Below are 18474 nucleotides of genomic sequence, written 5' to 3'. Positions count from 1 at the left end.
ATTTTTTTTAAAATTTATTTATTCATGAGAGAGAGAGAGAGAGGCAGAGACACGGGCAGAAGGAGAAACAGGCTCCATGCGGGGAGCCCGATGTGGGACTCCATCCCTGGACCCTGGGATCACGCCCTGAGCCAAAAGCAGAGACTCAACCGCTGAGCCACCCAGGCGTCCCAATCTACATATTTTTAAAAGAGCTTTAATTATAATGTACTGGAGTATAAATCCAAGGGGAGCATAATCAAAAATAGGCTGTAAAGAATGTAGCAAAATACTTTTATAAAAGAAAAAAAAATAATTTGAGGTTTTTGGTAAGCCTTCAAAGCTTGCCAGCAAATATCTTTTGCCATATTGAACTCGTGCAACTCTCAATGCTGACATTTAAGCTACTGTTTTCTTGGCGCTTCGCATAAGCTCATTAATTATGCTTTGAAATTTTACTTTACACACTATTACTTTTTAATGAGGGAGCTCATTATTTTCCACTGGAAGTGCTTCCCTGCCAAGGGCTACCGTTTCGGAGCAGGCAGGCCGACTCTGCGTTAAGCGGCAGCACGAGGCCCCGCTGGGCTCCTGGCTGCCGTGGGCCCCGCCCCGCTCGCTGCCCCCGCCCGCCTCTGCCCAGGTGAGCCTTTCCCCCGCCCGGGCAGGTGCAGCTTCGGTCCTTGGCCCTCGAAGCCCTTTGCGCTGGCACCGGGCGCGCAGGCCCAACCGCAGGACCTGTAAGGGGAGGAGCAGGCGCGCGGACTCCGGCTTCAAGAGGCGCTCGTTTCCTTTCGTTCACCGGCCCTTGGCGTTTTGTTACAAAAATAGAGGTACAGACCCCTTGTCACGACCGCTCTCGCGTGGATTCTCCTCTGCTGAGACACGGCGCTCTCTTTCGTAAGCGCCACAAGCCGAAGAGCCGGTGCGATGAGCCCGCAGGACAGCGGGTGACCTCGGGTGACCTTGGGTGACCTCAGGTGACGGGGGGTGGGGGGTGCACAACAGGCCCTCGGACCCAGGACAGAGCTGGGGCGTCCCAGCTAAAACCCCGCGACGACCGCCCACTTCGGGCCTCCTGTTTCACTTGCAGGCGGGGGACCGTGGCGCCCCGACGGCTGCAGGCCACGCCCCGCGTCGCGCTCCGGGCGCTGCTGCCCAACAGCTTCTCAGGCCGGCGAAACACACCTCGGAGGGGGGATCAGTTCCCGGAGAGGAAGGCTTCCGGGAGGCGGCGGCAGGAGGCCGGGGCGGTGAGCGTGCACCCAGCTAGCCTGTGCGGACGGCGCGGCGGGCACCCCGACCCCGGGGGGGGGCTGCTGGGTGAAGGCGGACGGCGCGGCGGGCACCCCGACCCCGGGGGGGGCGCTGCTGAGTGAAGGCGGACGGCGCGGCGGGCACCCCGACCCCGGGGGGGGGCTGCTGGGTGAAGGCGGACGGCGCGGCGGGCACCCCGACCCCGGGGGGGGGGCTGCTGGGTGAAGGCGGACGGCGCGGCGGGCACCCCGACCCCGGGGGGGGGCTGCTGGGTGAAGGCGGACGGCGCGGCGGGCACCCCGACCCCGGGGGGGGCTGCTGGGTGAAGGCGGACGGCGCGGCGGGCACCCCGACCCCGGGGGGGGGCTGCTGGGTGAAGGCGGACGGCGCGGCGGGCACCCCGACCCGGGGGGGGGCTGCTGGGTGAAGGCGGACGGCGCGGCGGGCACCCCGACCCGGGGGGGAGCTGCTGGGTGAAGGCGGACGGCGCGGCGGGCACCCCGACCCGGGGGGGAGCTGCTGGGTGAAGGCGGACGGCGCGGCGGGCACCCCGACCCCGGGGGGGGGCTGCTGGGTGAAGGCGGACGGCGCGGCGGGCACCCCGACCCCGGGGGGGGGCTGCTGGGTGAAGGCGGACGGCGCGGCGGGCACCCCGACCCGGGAGGGGGCTGCTGGGTGAAGGCGGACGGCGCGGCGGGCACCCCGACCCCGGGGGGGGGGCTGCTGGGTGAAGGCGGACGGCGCGGCGGGCACCCCGACCCCGGGGGGGGCTGCTGGGTGAAGGCGGACGGCGCGGCGGGCACCCCGACCCCGGGGGGGGCTGCTGGGTGAAGGCGGACGGCGCGGCGGGCACCCCGACCCCGGGGGGGGCTGCTGGGTGAAGGCGGACGGCGCGGCGGGCACCCCGACCCCGGGGGGGGGCTGCTGGGTGAAGGCGGACGGCGCGGCGGGCACCCCGACCCCGGGGGGGGCTGCTGGGTGAAGGCGGACGGCGCGGCGGGCACCCCGACCCCGGGGGGGGGCTGCTGGGTGAAGGCGGACCACGCCAGGTGCCCGGGCCCGCGCCCCCTGGGGCTCAGGCCGCCCGCCCCGTCCCGAGGCCACGGCGCCTCCCTTCCCCCTCAACGCTGGGAGCCGCACGAGGCTGGCCCGAGGCGCACACCCCGAATCCCGTCCACGCAGCGCGCAGGCAGGCCGCAGAGCCAGCATCTAGGTCTGGGTCGTGGGGGGAAGCTGGGCTGAGAGCACGAGGCGTGGGGGCGCAGACGGTGGATTTTCCCGGTGGGGACCCACGTGCGCGGGACGCCGGGGAGCAGGTGCGTGGGCCCCGCAGGCCTGCGCCCCCCCCCCCCCCCCCCGCCCCGGCCGGGACGCCCCGCGGACCGCTCCCGAGCGCAGGAACCCACCTGCTGGCGCTCGGCGGCGCCGGACCTGAATCTCACGTAATACGCAGTGTCACTGTTTCAACCGGTAAAAGCGCAGGACACGCTCTTAACTCGCAGGCGGGACCAGGGACAGTCGGTGCCCAGGCCGGGGCCGCTGAGCATGTCACTCGGACACCGAAGGGGGGGGTCTCCGTCTAATTAGGGAGAGATTGTGTCCAGGGCTTGACGTGGAACATTCACTTACAGAGCTGTACATTTTTAGATTGAAGTGGCTTTTAAAGATCGCCCCGTCCAACGCCCTCACTTTATTTTTCAGAAGATTTTATGTATTTATTCATGAGACACCGAGAGAGAGGGAGGCGGAGACCCAGGCAGAGGGACAAGCAGGCTCCCCGTGGGGCCCGATGCGGGACTCGATCCCGGGGCCTGGGGTCACGCCCTGGGCCCAAGGGGAGCCCCCACGGCCCCCAACAGCGTTGCAGTGACATCGGCCTTGGCACTTGGGTCACTGGTGAGGATGGGCCAACACGTGGCGGCGCAGGACAGAGAGCGGCGGGTCCCAGCGATCCGGTGGCTTAGGACCTGCTTGCTGCTGGGCGACGTCAGTGACACTTGTCCGGGCTGTGGATTCTCTTGGAGTCCTGGGTGAGGCTGGCTCCTCCTGATTCCTTACAACTCACCTTTTAAAGCCCTTTTTCCTTTTGCAGTAGAATGGAGACCACGGACCTTTAATTTTTTAAAGGCACAAAATAACATGCACTTGCCAGTGACGTTATAACGAATGAAGCACATTCTGTTGAAATAGTCATAAAATCATATGCAGATTGGGCAATGGCAATTTGTGCTTGTTTATTAATTCAAGTAACAAGATCTAGTGAGAGTAGCAATGCACATAAATGACATTTTGCGAACAGTATTTCGCGTCAGGAGGTGATCTAAAAACAATCCTTGATTTATCTTGGAAATGAAGACCCAGGTCCTGTTAAAACCCCATAAAATAGTGAAGTGCATAAATAAAAATCCTAATGTATTAATTTTCAGTAAGAAGTATAAGGCCGAAGCAGATCAAGGTTCATGCTGTGGCCCGTAGCGTCCCCCGGGGACCCCGCCCATGAGGCTGGAGCCGGGGGCGCCTCCCGAGCCCGAGCGCTGCCTCCCGTGAACCCCTTAGTCCATCCCCCGGCGCGGAGCCAGCTGGCTGGGTGCCCCGGGCCGGTCGGGCCACACTGCCGTATCCCCCAGGGAGCCTCCCGGGTCCCCTGTGCAGCAGCTACCCGGAGTGACACGCCCTGGCCCGTCTCCTGCGTGGCACGCTCCCAACCGTCCCGGGGCCCCAGTGACACCTGCCAGGGCCCCGCCAGCAGCCCTCCCGGGGTTGCCCTGCAGGCAGGCGCACAGCGCTCCTGTCGCCCTGTTGGGGTCCCTGCCCCAGCCCCAGCCCCACAGGGCCCTTCCGGCCCTAACTGTGCCTCCCCCGACGGAGCAAACTGGGGAGGCAGGGCCTCTCCTCGGGAGGCCTGGGGGGGCACGGAGAAGGCCGGGCGGCCGTCATGGGGCTCCGGGCTCCCAGCGGGCTCCCTCCCGGCCCGGGGAGGGGGGGGGTGAGTGTGAGCGGGACCCGACCTGCCCTGGGTTGATGGGGGTGAGTGTGAGTGGGACCTGCCCTGCCCCGGGGCGGGGGGGGGGGGGAGGAGGGTGAGTGTGAGCGGGACCTGACCCGCTCCGGGGGTGTGAGCGGGCTCCCACCTACCCCGAAGGATGGGGGGGGGGTGCGTGGGAGTGAGGGGGGAGGACTGGTGTCTGCGAGGTGCTCTGAGTCATCCACTTCCTCGCTCAGGAGGAATGTCGGGGTGAGGGGTCTGTCAGAGGGAGGGGGAGCGGGGGCGCGGGGCAGGAACGGGCGGAGCGGCCCGAGCTCCGGGTCTCTACCTGCCAGGTGCTGGCGCCCGTGCGGGTCCCTAACCCAGGACGGGGGGGCGGGGGGCGGGCAGGACGCCCCAGGACACCGCATCGCCCAGGCAGGGGACAGGCCTGGGCCGGGATCTCGGCCATTCCCGGACGTGCCGGGTCACCAGGTCGCCAGGGCGGGAGGCGGCCCCGAGAGCCCAGGGCTCCAGCGTCGCGTCTCCGCCTGCCCGACGCCCCGGGACGTGTCACCGAGGCCGCTCCCAGCACGTCCCACGGCCGGTGTGCTCCGTGGCCCGCCGCTAGTGCGTGTGTAAACCCGCCCAGGACGGGGGTCGGGGGGAGACAGCAGGTGCCGTCCTCAGCCCCGCTCCGCCGCCCGCCCCGCGTCCCTCTTCAGCCCCCTTCCCCGCTGGCCGCTGTCCCGGGCACCGTCCTTGCCCTGCAGCACCAGATGGTCACAAGGTCCCTGGACCCCTGTGGCTGCCCCCGCCTGCTCAGCTCCCTCCACGCGGCCAGGGTGAACCTTCTAGCACACTCCGCCGCCGCAGGCGCTCCGGAGGGCTCCGGGGGCAGGCAGTGTAGACCTGGGCATCCCACACCTGGCGCTGGTCCCTCCTAACCCTTGTCCCCTCCGGGCCCTGCCCGCCGCTGCATTACTGAGCGACATGCAAGCACCTGGGCTTCCCAGAACCTCGCGGGTGGTGCCTCAGGTCTCCGTTCATGCCGGCATGTCCCTGTCACCTTTCAGCCCCTGGGACCGCAGCTGTCCCCTGCAGGGCGGGAGCCATCCTGGCCTTCAGGAGCCCTGCCCCGCAGCAGCCGCACCCCACCTCGTGCCCCGCAGCACCCCCCTCGTAGCTCTAACTTAGCAGGTGCACACCCTCTGCCCGCGGGGCTCTGGCAGGAGAGCATGGGTTTCTAGGCGGCCGGCGCTCGCTTAGTCTGTGTGTTGCGGTGTCCACATACCACACGTGGTAGGCAGACCGTTAGGGTCTAATAAGCCGCAGCCACAGGGTCTTGCGCTGACCACAGTTTGCTGTTGGCTCCTACCACAGACCTAGTCTGAGCCGGAGGCCCGGGGCTGGTGGCCTGGCTCACCCTCGTCACCGTCCGCTCACTCATCCTTAGCTACTTCCTGCCTTACAGGGGCCCACAGAGATGTTTTTACAAATATGTCTTTTAGATCGTGGGAGCAAGACCCTGAGGACTAACGTCCAGATCACAGCAAGAGGATCCCCCCTTTGCTGAATTATCATCTGCAGATTGAGGTCAACGGTGAACCTTCAGGACACATCGTCGTGAGGTTGGTGCCTGTCCCCTGGTGTCGTTTTCCTTGCACGCCCACAAAAGCTAGTCTGAATCTTCCCATATTGCAGGCGAAGCGTGGGCTGCATGGACTAGGCCTGAGGCCTCCAACAATCTGGGGAAATATTTCTTTGTGAACTTTCAGTGACTGAATTGCATCATGTAGGCCTGTTGATAAGGCCCGAGAGCCCTCGGGACTGAGTTTTAAGAGCTTCCCGAGTGGATGACGTGCTGCCATCATGCTTCTCTTGATATCAAGGGTAGTTGAAAAATTGATGTTTTTCTCTTGCAAAAGTAGACTTTTTGCAAACCATGACATTGGAGGAAATGATTTTTATACACTTTATGCTGCAGGCTTAGGTATAAGGTGCTTTTTTCCCCCTATTTTATTTGGAAGGATTGTCTTTTCGCTGATCTACATGTACGCTTTCCATCAGTTTCCTAACAGGAGGGGTGAAATCATAACTAATAACGATTATACACCCGGAGTGGGGAGTGCCCGAAGTAGGTGTGGATCCAGCACAGTTGGTTGCTGACCGTGCAGCATTTCACCTGTCCTCACAGCGAGTGGGAAGGTAGTGGAGACTGATGACCTCGTTTCTAGTCCTGGCCCTTGAGCTAATAAGTTTAATGTCCGTAGAAAAAGCCAGCTGTATTCTCCGGGCCTTTGTCTTCTCATGGCTAAAATGTGGAGATTGAGCTTTACGGCCTCGAAACTGTCTCTCCGGTTATACGGATTTATACTTGGAACTCAAAGAATACAAGTTTTAATGCTTAGATGACAGATTTGTGATCACACTTACCTTTCTCTTCTAGTTTTCTGTCGTTTCCATTTTTCTCAGTATTTTCTTTACTGGCTTCTTCCAGAAAATGAAAATTATATGGGCAATGATGTTGTTTCTAAACAAATCAAATGACGTCATTTAAATATATCTCATACATGTCACGATACCAGCACAGAAGTTACCCCACTGAGTCATTACATCTGCACTGAGAGTTCATCATCCCCGCTGATGATGAGGAACCTAAGGGACAGAGAGGTGAAATAAGTTTCCCAACGCAGCCAGTTCCGTTCTGGAATCAGGATGTGCTAAGAAGCTCTACATACAAATTCCTAGAAGACCACGCTGTGTCTGTGTGAAATATTTCAATGTACAAGGAGTTGGGGAAGAAAAAGGATTTGGTCTAAGGAAGTTAGCCGGCCTGTTAGGGACAATGCTAAAATTAAAATTGGCTGTGATTAAAATGCTTCAGGGCATTTTCTGTTGTCTAGTGGCTGAATTTTAAAATTTACCAATGTCATAGCTGGCTCAAAGTACATTGGCCATCTGTTGCTAAAATCTCCAATCTCCTGGCTGTCCTTTTCCAATCAAGTAGTGTGTGCACATCTCCTCCTTGGTGGTGGAGGCTGTGCTTTCTGTGAGCCACCCAACCGCCGTCAGCCAGCCTCTCTCCTCGCTGCTACTCGGCGTCGGTGACAGGTTTCACGCAAGACTCTGCAGACTTGGCTTACAACCAACTCATGCTGCCTGATTTAATTGCTTCTTAATCCTTTCATTAATCTCTTGTTGATCCTGTAACACAGTCTGCGCGAGAGCTGTTCCAAACTTTTACTCGCTTCCAATTTGGGGTCCCATCCTTCCCCCCTCACTTCGAAGTGGACAACTTCCCTTCTTTATCAGGAAGTCCAACACTATCCTATGGGAGCCTTTTTTTTTTTAAGCCTCTTTTTTTTACATGGTTTTTAAATGTATTTTATTTTTTATTATTACTTTTTTTACATTCTGAGAGTAAGAAGTGTTTTCCTTTAGAGCTAAAGCTTCCACTTGAGTCCCAGGTGTCGTGCCTTAATCACCTCTCGCTCCAGCATCATTAATCTTTTCTTCTCTTACTTCCACCGTGTTGAGATATACATTCCTTAACCCTGCACTCGGTATCACCCAACTTTCATTAGACATCTTCCTTTAATTTCCAAAATTGCTGTATTTATCTATATTTAGTATCCTTAAATTGGCACCATCCATCCCCTCTTCAGTTCCTCAAAATATTTATTCCGAAGCTCCATAGTCTAGCAAAACTACTCTCTCTGAAGGCTCCTGTGCCCATCTTCCATTTTCTTGTGAAATACAATGACTTTTTTTTATAGTTCTTCTTTTTAACATCTCTTAAGTACTTGGCTTGGTTTTTAATTCTCTTTGTCATTATTTCCCCCCCTCATTTTCAAGACCTTTTCATGTCTCTTCCCAGCTCCTCCACTGCTCCTTTTTTCCAGTTTTTCTGTGTTCTTCAGTTGCGTGATGTTTTGTTTCATGATGAGTCACTGAAGTACTTGACAACAAACTTGTATCTAAGTTTTAATCATAAGGTATTTAGATATTCTATTAATTTTAGTGCTCTAAAATAAGTTTTATTCCTCCCATATTTTTTTTTCTTTCCTTATGTTTGGAATGATAGAAATAGTACTGCCAATGCCCCCTTCACCCAATTTTCTCTTCACTCGAATCCAGGCAATTACCACTGTCTAATTGTATTAGTTTTCTGGGCTGCATAATAAATGACCACACGTTTAGCAGCTTAAATAGTATACAGTTATTATCTAGCATTTTCTCTGGTTCAGGATTCTAAGCACAGCGTAGCTGGGTCCTCTGCTGAGGGTCTTTAAGGCTATATAGTAGAGACACTGGCTGAGAATGAGGTCTCATCTGAAGTCTCAACTGGGAAATGATCCACTGCTACATGCCCACAAGTTGTTGGTAGAATTATTTTCCTCTTTTTTGGCGGGGAGGACGTGTGTAGCTTTAGAACAAATGGTGGCTGGCTTCTTCAGCGCCATGGTGAGACCGAAACTGATGGGAGGCCTGTTGCCTACCTAGCTATGTGAAACAAGAGCATGATACTCAATCACTCTTACCATGGTGTTTTGTTTTATTTTGTTTTGTGTTTTGTTTTTCTGTTTTTTGTTTTGGCTTGAGGCAAGTCCCAGGGCCTGCTTACACTCAAAGGATACGGATTATACAGGATAGAACACCCAGGGACCATCTTAGAATTTTGCCTACCATGCTGTTGTTTCTACAGCTCTCAAGCAAGGGGAATAAGTGCCTTTTATCCTTGCTATTGGGACAATTTTGTAGCCGAATTGGATAAGCATACAAAATGCACAGTTTATTACTGAGATGCTAGGGAGGGAATCACATTGGTTTTAGAAAACAGGTAAGAAAGAGTAGGAGGAGAGAACAGGTCAAAGAGGAGCTGCCATAAATATTTTCCTCACATTCAGTGAGGAATTCAGTCTAATTCAGTGCTTAAACTACCTGTGATAATGGACTAGGATTTTTATTTGTGTGTTTGTTTGTAACATTCCCAACCTATTACACACTGAAATTTTTGTAAAAATAAAAAAAATATATTACTAAAAAAATGAAATTAAAAAATAAAAACATATAAAATGAGTCAAATTTTTATCTTAATAAAACAGACATAAAAATCACTCTGTCAAATTGCTATAAAAGCTTCCAAATGCTTATTTTTAATGTCTGTTTTTATGTTAAGGACACATGACAGCTTGAGGACCAGCATTGTGTGAAGTCCAAACTTTGAGCAGAACTGATTTAATACACTCCCACAGCATAAATTCGCCCAGCTATGTATTAATTCCCTTTTCTAGACCCAAGTCTAGATCTTTTTTCCAAGATTATTTATTCATTTATTCACAGATGAATCACTGAGCACTTATTGTTGGTCAGACACCATGCAGAACTAGACAAAATGCTAGATAAACTAATGGCTTCTCTTTGCACATCTTTTTGGGATTCAGACGATCTCAAACACAGTGTGCATGACCTTCAAGGAGTGAACGTACAGTCTTGCCTCTTGCCTGCTATCCCTACTATGTCTTCTAGCTTTGTGTTTGCCACGTCCATCCACAGGTTGCCAAGGTTAGAACTTTACTTATCCACACTTTGCTCCCTCATATTTTCCTTCCAAAATATCAAATCTCTCCCTTATGTACACCTGCAGGGCTACTGCATTTGTTCAGGCACCCAGCCTTCCCCACTGGGGCCAAGGGGGCTGTTTACTGCATGCTCTCCTTGACATCAGTCTTGCTCCCCTCCATTCAACTGCCACAGTAGATTCAAGAGGACCTTTCTAGACTTTATTCCTCAATATGTTACTGTTTTGCCTAAGACCCCTCAGGGTTCTTCATTGCTTACCAATAAACCTGAAATCTTATCAAGGTCAATTTTTTTTTAATTCACTCATTTCTGATTACTTCTTCTCTTGCCTCACTTCCTTTCTGAAGCCTTATTCCATCCATATTGAATCATTTGCAATTCCTAGGATGTGCCATGCCCTCTCTTGCCTTGGTTTTTGGTGTTGGCTGAATCTTTTCCCTGACACATCTTTCACATGATCCTTTATTTGGGTACTCCTTCTGGCCTCAGGATTGGGTCTTTTTTCCAGGAAAACTTCTGTACACTGCATCCCCAGCCCTGTCTGTGTCTACCCTTGTGTGGCACTGGCAAATTTGGTTGTAACACAGAAAGGAGATGGCTGGAATACTTCCATCATTAGACTATGGATGTTTGAATTAAGAAATTTTATCATATTTTCATTGATATCTTGAAATGGATCTATGAAAGTATTCTAGAGAATGGGTCATGACACACATTTTGGAGGTAAGTTCAGCCCATTTAATGAAGCCAAACTGATCTACCCTTCTTCAGGTCTTGCTGTCACCAGTCCAGCTTAAGATCTCATCGTAGCATATCTGGAGTGTCACTGCAGTCTTCTAGTTTCTGAACTCTACTTGCTTTCTGGGAATCCATTTAAATGCCTTTTCTCAGGCTTTAATACTGCATTCAGAGATGATCAAATAAATGCTTGCTTAAAAGCATTTAGTTTTTCAAACAAAAAATTTTTTCAGCACCTGCTCTGTGCCAGTCACTCTTCCTGCTGCTTAAGCCACATCAGTAAACAAAATGGAAACAAAGCAAAACAAAACATAGTCTTGGGAACTTGTGGTTTTTTGAATTACATTTTTGTTGAGGACACTTCAATTATTTTATATTATTATTTTATTTTTTAAAGATTGTTATTTATTTACAGAGAGAGAGAGCGTGTACACAGGCAGGGGGAGCAGCAGAGGGAGGGGGAGAAGCAGGCTCCTCACCAAGGAGGGAGCCCAATGCAGGGCTTGATCCCATGACCCTGGGATCGTGACCTGGGCTGGAAGGGATCATGACCTGCTTAACCAACTGAGCCACCCAGGTGCCCCTCATTTATTTTAAACACTGAAATGTAAATATAGCTCAAATTACATAGATGTAGTTGCACACTGCAAGTAGAGCAAACCAGGCTCCTTGTGCATTTGCAAATGCTACATCCACTACCTTGTATGGGTTATGTATCACCACCAACATGTATTACTGTGGAGTAAACCATCTCCATCTGAGTGGCTCAGAAGAATACACTTTTGCTATTTCTCACGAATCTGTGAGTCAGCTTGACAGTTCTGCTGATCGGGACCAGGCTCAGCTGATCCCAGCTGGGTTAGCTCACACATCTGTGGAAATCTGGCAGATGAGGTAAAGGCTGCCTCACCTAAAATTGCCTTACTCATGCGTGGCTGTGTGCTGGTTGGGGTGATGGAGGTTACCAGGCCAGGTATGTCTCAGCATCTAGCCGTCCAGCCTGGGTTTGTTCATATTCTGGTGACAAGATTCGGGGAGAGAGAACGGAAGAGATGAAGCCTCTGGAGCCTCACTCAGAACTGGCCCACGGACTCTTCGGGTACCCCCTACTGGTCACAGCAGGTTGTAATGCTAGCCCAGATTGCAGGGGTAGTGAAATGATTCTAGCTTTGGATGGGAGCAGATGGTCACATTGCAAAGGCCATGGAGAGGGTGAGGAATCGAGGATATTTTGGCAAGCAATCTGCCACAGTTTCCTTCTTTGCAGATTGCGTATCTGATGGAAAGCTTAGAGGCTTTTGCCTGCCAGTCATTGTGCTCAATTATCTTATTTCTGTGTATATTTCATAACTTCCTGTGATACATACAACTAAAATGTAAACCCCTAAGTTCTTGTGGGCTTCCTGAGGTCAAGGAACCTAGCTAATTCATCTCCTCACCTTCCATGGGACATAGCACAGCAAGCACATTGCACAGAGCAGACTCCAAATATTGGCCGGATCCATCATTCACTAACCTAATTATATGAATCAGCAATAAAGAACAGGAACGTGTCATAGTGAGATGTCCTTTCACATCTACTTAAGAGGAACATGAAAACACTAAAGTGCTTCCCCAATATTATTTGGATAGCTGATAGGCTTTCCTATCATCCGTTACATTTGACTGGCTAACAGTCATCTGGTGATTCTAAGAGTCAAGGATTGATGTCTTCAGAGACTTAAAATGCTGGTTCTAGAACAACAACAAAACACTCAGGAAGGGAAGGAAGCACAGAGGCCAGAGCTCCTGCCGTATGCCACGGCGAAGTTACAATAGGTAGAGCTAAAGCCTGGGTTTAGGGGAAGTAGGAGGCTGGGCTAAAGCACATGCACTGAACACTTGCCTTAGTCGAGCTGGGCTAATGAGCTTAACAAAGAGGGAAACAAGCCTTCCAGGGAAAACGGTGAAATTACCCCCAGGAGACCCTAACTAGCTGGCCATAAGATCCAGGTGAAAAGACATAATCAGAAAGGTAAGTTATAAAGGCAAGCTATCCTCATTGGTAGAGTTTGAGAGACATGTGATTGCTAAAAAATACTCTCATATTAATAACAGTTTTTTTTTTCATTTTTCCCTGAGGATGTTTTATAGAAATATATGCTGAGAGAAGGTGGGGGGGCAGTTCCTTAACTTTACGAATTTGCTTTTTGCATTTGTAAATATAATTCTATCAACTTTCAAGAGTTGGAAGGAAACGAGATAGATACGTTTTTTTTAAAAAAACTGAGCAGAAAAATTGGACAGAGGAGTAATTTTTAGTCCGATTTTTTGTTTATTAAAGAATGTTCTGTTGTCTTTTTTTTTTTTAAGATTTTATTTATTTATTCATGAAAGTCACATACAGAGAGGAACAGACACAGGCAGGGGGAGAAGCAGGCTCCATGCAGGGAGCCCAACGCAGGACTCGATCCCAGGTCTCCAGGATCATGCCCTGGGCCGAAGGCGACGCTAAACCACTGAGCCACCCAGGCTGCCCTGTTCGGTTGTCTTTAGGATAGTCTCGATTTTCTCATCTGCTATTTGCTTTACAAAGGAAAATTGGAATCTCTTGATTTAAATTTGAAGACTTTGATATGAAACTAACTCAAGAAGGAGAATAACATCTCTGTTAAGGGGTGTATAGTATAATTACTACAGAGTAATAATTTAATCACAACAACCTGTAACATAAATGGAATAAAATGATAATATGGATGCAAGCTATTATATTAAGAGAAAGTTCATCTTTTTTGAACAACACAGGAAGTCAGGTTTTAGCCTTACAGCCCCCAAGTTTGTATTTTGCTCAAGCAATCTGGATCTTATTACATTAGGCAAACACTATTCAGGAGAACAGTGGATCATGTAAATACCTTTAATATTATTCATGAATTTTACTTCCACAGTAGGTTGGAAATATGCTACAGATACTCTCTTATAAATGACCTATTTAACTCCTGATATTGCATTTCTGAATTTTTTCATAATAATTTAAAGAGGTTCTGATTTACCTCCCTGCTATAGATCTACTGTTTATTTTTGTCTCTACATTTTGCTCTAATTTTCTTAACCACTTGTCCTCTTTATTTACCTTCCTACTTTTTTTTCCTTCATCCTTACAGGTCTCTTGGCACCAGTTCATATCCACAGTCAGGATTGCAGATCTAAGCTAATAAGCTTAGCTTTGGACAACACACAGATTGTGTGTGTGTGTGAGAGAGAGAGCCTGTAATTTATGACCACTTCTCAGAAATGAGACCACTGCACACTTGCTCTACAGCGTAGCTTTGATAAGCACTGCTGCTCTTATCACGTGGCCTCTTTTGGGTATAATGTGATCTCAGAAGAATGAAGAAGGGCATACAACATCAAAAAGCAGACAAAACAGCTTTTGTCTTCATATATTAGCATGTTTCTTAATCTCTATAAATAATTTTTCGACTGGCATAAAATATACTGAGTTAAGCTGGGTATTCTTAGGAAATGAGGTCAGGAATTGGGGTAAAGACAAAGAAAGAAAAGGAAGGAAGGAAGGAAGGAAGGAAGAAGAAAGAGGGAAAGGAAAGGAAAGGAAAGGAAAGGAAAGGAAAGGAATTTGTTTCTTTTTATTGTGCAATTATCCACAATCACATTAACTCATGCCATTTATTTCTTCAGTCATTCAATCAATATTTATTGAACGGACTGATCCAGCAGTGAACAAAGCTTATGTTTTGAACTCTTGGGGTTTATGTTTTTAGTGGGAGAGGCAGGAAGGAAATAGAAAGTTGACCAGGTGCTAGTAAACACTAGGAGGAAAAGTAAGCCGGAGAAAGGTACCTGGCTTTTAGGTATTTTAGGTATTTCGGTCGCATCCTCGCCGCAGGAGGATTGTGACCCGAGCTGGAGCTGCAAGCGGCGCTAAGTGAAATAAACAAATGAATAGCGCGAGCTCTGAAGGGGGGACTGTTTGCTTCACAAAGGTGTGGGCTTGGTGTGTAAAGGCGAGGGGAGAGGGCCAGGTTGGCTGCAGAGAGTGAGGGAGGGAACGTGGGGGTGAGATGGGGCAAGTGGGCGCGGGACTTGGCGCAGACCCTGCAGAGTAGCGGGGGCCAATCGTGCCTTGCCCTCTGGGCCAAGGGAAAGGTTAAGGGTCTTGCTGAAGAACATGTGAAGTCATGGAGGATTTGGAGTAGAGGAAAACTCAGCTGTACTATGTGCAAGAAAACACCACTTGTAAGTGCTCAGTAGTGTGGCTATGTCCGTATCCTTGTACAGCAGATCTCTGGCTGTTTGTCACCTTGCAAGATTGAAACTTTATACTCATTGAACAGCGACTCCCATTTGCCCCCTCCCCTAGCCCTTGGCAACCAGTGTTCTACGTTATTTTTCTGTGAGTTTGACTATTTTAGATGCCCCCTTCTAAATGGAATCATCCAGTACTGGTCATTTTGTGACAGGTTGATTTCACTCTGATGTGACTTTTATATTTTTGACTTAATTACGATGTCAGCTCTAATGCTGTAGCTTCGATGTGGAGGGAATGTAGACGAAGGGAAGGGCAAAGGAGGAAGCAGAGATACAAGTTTTGAAGCTGTTTTTGTCCTACAGGCAATAGATGATGGTGCGTTGAACATGGGCTGAAAGAGTGGAGGTAGATAGACGCTGGGTAGATTTTTAAGGTAACGCCTGGGAGATTTGCTGATATTTTGGATGCGTTAGGTGACAGAAAGAGGAAAAGGACATGAATTATAGGGTGAATCATCCAAATGATTTAATCATCAATCCCTTCCCCGTCATGGGGGATCATCCTTGTAAGACCTCCTCAAATGCTGCGCTTCTTCTCTAAACACGTGCTGATGCCCAATCAGCCGATTAGATGGCTCAGGGTTATAGTGTGATCTTCCGTTTGTATATAGGTGCTTTTTAGTAGAGGCGTGGATGGCATAAAACCTAAGGTGTGGGTATGTCAGGAGAAGGGGTTCGGGAGATCTGGGCGGGTTGGGCAACGAGGAACATTTCCGGGAAGAGGACAAGACTGTCTGATGGTCCGTCGGCTCCAGGGCACCAAGTATTTCAGAACAGTCTCAATGCTGTGCTGTAAACTGCCTCCTTCGGAGGTCTGCTCAGTGCTGCGTGAGTGTGGGATGAGTGGTAGGGACTCGAGACCTCGTGAAACCGAAGACCTGGAGTGAGTAGGGAGGCTGAAAGGGAAGAATCATACTTTTTCATTTTTAGATTCTAGAGGCAAAAGGAAAAAAGAATTCAATAAACAGATTTTTTTTTTAAGCTAGATGTATAGAGTAGCCGTTGAGGGATGTCTCTAGGTGTTTAGAAGTCATTGCTTCCTGGCTACAACTACGTAATGAAAAACCACTTATGGACAGCGTGAGATTTTTTTACAAATTTGGTTGTTTGTGGCAGGCCGCTTCCCTTAGGGCCGCTCTCCGAGGTCTGCTGCAGGGACACGGGGGCTCCCAGGCCGTGCTTCTCTTGCTAATGTTGGGGCCTGTAGTTCCTTGACCGACAAGAGGAGAGGCTGAGTGTGTCGAGGAGCCGCATGTTGGCCACGTGTACTTCTTCTGACCGTTCTTAAAGCTCGGCAGGCGGATTTCTGTAAGTAGCCGAGAAGGCACCCAGTGCAGTTGCACTTTGCCGGACCCAGTCTGTAGGACTGACAGCGCGCCCTGCACAGATTCCTCCAGTAGATAATTAGATCAGTGTAACGCAAGCGCTGCATGAATTAACATTTGCACTTGGGTATGAATATTCAGGGCTGCGGTGCCTTCGGTGGTGTGAGTTGTGCCAGGATGCGCAGCGGTGCCTGATAGGTGCTTGTACGGTATTAATTAGTACAGAATGGCACCAATTAGAGGGTCTGGAAACATCCCTGGAGTCGGAGACGATATGCGCGTGGGTGGTGCTTCTCCTCTTCCCGTAAACTCTAACCCAGACAACAGATTGCCTGCTTTAACTAGTCCTGTGCTTCAGTTTTGATGCGGATTTTACGTCACGGTGCAGAAACTACTAAGTTTCCCGGCCTTTCCTGGAATGATGCCATCTGCTCGTTTCTCCACTCTCTCTGAGATTTTTCACCTGGAAGATTAACCCGAAAGATCATATGCTCTACATGTTATAAATAAATAATTGAATAAATAAATAAATAAAAGAATCATTGGGCCACTGAAACCTGCTTTTCATAGTGATAAAAATTGCTCTGGCACAGCTTGCTGGAGCATCAGGTGTTGGTTCAAAACTTTATTTGCATTTATTTGGAAGTTTCAAAGAACTTTATGCTATTATCAAGATCATCTCCGAGACAATGAAAACCTCCTCATGCCTACCTCCAGGGTAAACCTGGTCAGGGGCCTCGGACGTGGAGAGAGGGATTGGATAGCTGAGAACGGATCAAGTTAGTATCTCTGTATGATGCTTTTAAAAGGGGAATATGATTCTAAAAATACCTCAAAAGCAAAATTTTCTGAAAACTGGAAGAGGTTGTGTAACGTGGCGGTAAACGGAGGGAACTCTGAGGCCAGAATGGCTGGGCAGGAGCCCAGCTGTCCCTTAGCTCGTGAGCTGCGTGACCTGGGGTAAGTGACCTCACCTTCAGTTCTGTCACCTGTGCGCGCTCGCGGCTCATGAGTGCACGGAAAGCATAGACAGCTTGAAAGGGTGTTTGCTGAAGTGTGTAGAACACTGAATGTACACTTGAAAATATTTCCAGTGCTTGTCCCTGGCCAGAGGTGACCACGGTTCGCCCAGCGGAGCCAGCTTCCGAGGGCCTTGGCTTCCCCGAGCCGCCGGCCCGCCGCGTGCTGTGAAGGCCAGGGGGCTCCAGCTGGAGGCCAGCATCACTCTGCTCCTAAATTGTTCTCTTTAGGCTTATATGTGCAAGCAGAAAAAAAAAAAATTTTTTCTCTCCCAAGTATAAATCAGCTAGGATTTTCCTAGTTTCCTTCCTTTCTGACTTTAATTTTTCCACTTTGCAAATTGAAGTTATGAAATATAAAGCAAGATTAGCATCTTATGAATTTCCAGAATTTCCTATAAATAATTAGGGTACTGCATATATTTCAATATATGCAATATATTACAGTCTGCAATGTTGGAGAAGTAGGAAATATATTATTAAAGAGAAATATGAGATTTCATAATCAGCTGTTTTAAAATTTAGGATTTGTAATTGCCTTACTGTTGGGGGCCTGAAAAAAATCTACTGGGTGCTCTGCTCTGCCGACTTCATTAAAATGCCAGGTTAAGGAGTAATTGTTTTTTTTTTTTAAAAGATTTTATTTATTTATTCATGAGAGACAGAGAGAGAGAGAGAGAGAGGGAGAGAGAGAGAGGCAGAGACACAGGCAGAGGGAGAAGCAGGCTCCATGCAGGGAGCCGAACACGGGACTCGATCCCAGGTCTCCAGGATCACACCCTGGGCAGAAGGCGGGGCTAAACTGCTGAGCCACCCAGGGATCCCAGGAGTAATTATTTTTGTAGGAAACTTTATTGAAGTCATACATTTTGGCATGATACTGCCTTGAGTATTTTAAGGGGATAATTTTCTCCTAAGAATTGATGATCTTACAGTTAAATTTCAACATCTAAAAAAACCCAAAAGAGTGATCAACAAAAAGAATTCAAAAAGTTGGAACAAATGAAGTCACCCATTTGTTTCTCACCAAAAATATGTGCCTTTTCCTGCTGCTCCGGTTTCATTAACACTAAGCGGGAGAACAGATAGTATAATTGACAGTGAAGTCTGTTACTTAAGATTCTGCCTTTCACATGGGCGTGTGGGATGTGCGTTATGCATTAGTAGTTGTCACTATTGTTCTTAAGTGCACATTCCCCAGCATCTAGCATTGGCTTCCCAGCTCTCATTTTGGCTTTTTTATTTTTCTCTGCAATTTATTTCCCAAGGTGCGTCCTCATGCCTAAGTTAAAAGTTG

At 50.0% G+C, this 18474-nt stretch overlaps 2 long non-coding RNA genes across 3 annotated transcripts in view; one reads left to right on the top strand and one right to left on the bottom strand.

Annotated features, from left to right (window-relative positions):
* The first annotated feature begins 826 nt into the window (after positions 1-826).
* Positions 827-18198, top strand: LOC140624861 (uncharacterized). 2 transcript variants are annotated; one of them, XR_012024307.1, is made up of 3 exons: positions 827-1232; positions 5713-5832; positions 6702-7532. It is a non-coding gene; the product is annotated as an uncharacterized lncRNA (long non-coding RNA). The 2 variants fall into 2 exon arrangements; XR_012024306.1 differs by lacking the exon at positions 6702-7532 and adding an exon at positions 13669-18198 and having other exon boundaries at positions 828-1232.
* LOC140624859 (uncharacterized) overlaps positions 15767-18474 on the bottom strand; it is a 21518-nt gene continuing 18810 nt past the window's right edge. Inside the window, exon 3 of the long non-coding RNA XR_012024303.1 lies at positions 15767-16621. This is a non-coding gene — a long non-coding RNA (uncharacterized lncRNA). The remainder of the gene's footprint in view (positions 16622-18474) is intronic.

This window comes from Canis lupus, chromosome 35, assembly GCF_048164855.1.
Source record: "Canis lupus baileyi chromosome 35, mCanLup2.hap1, whole genome shotgun sequence".
Classification (NCBI taxonomy): domain Eukaryota; kingdom Metazoa; phylum Chordata; class Mammalia; order Carnivora; family Canidae; genus Canis; species Canis lupus.
This window is presented reverse-complemented; position numbering and strand designations above follow the sequence as displayed.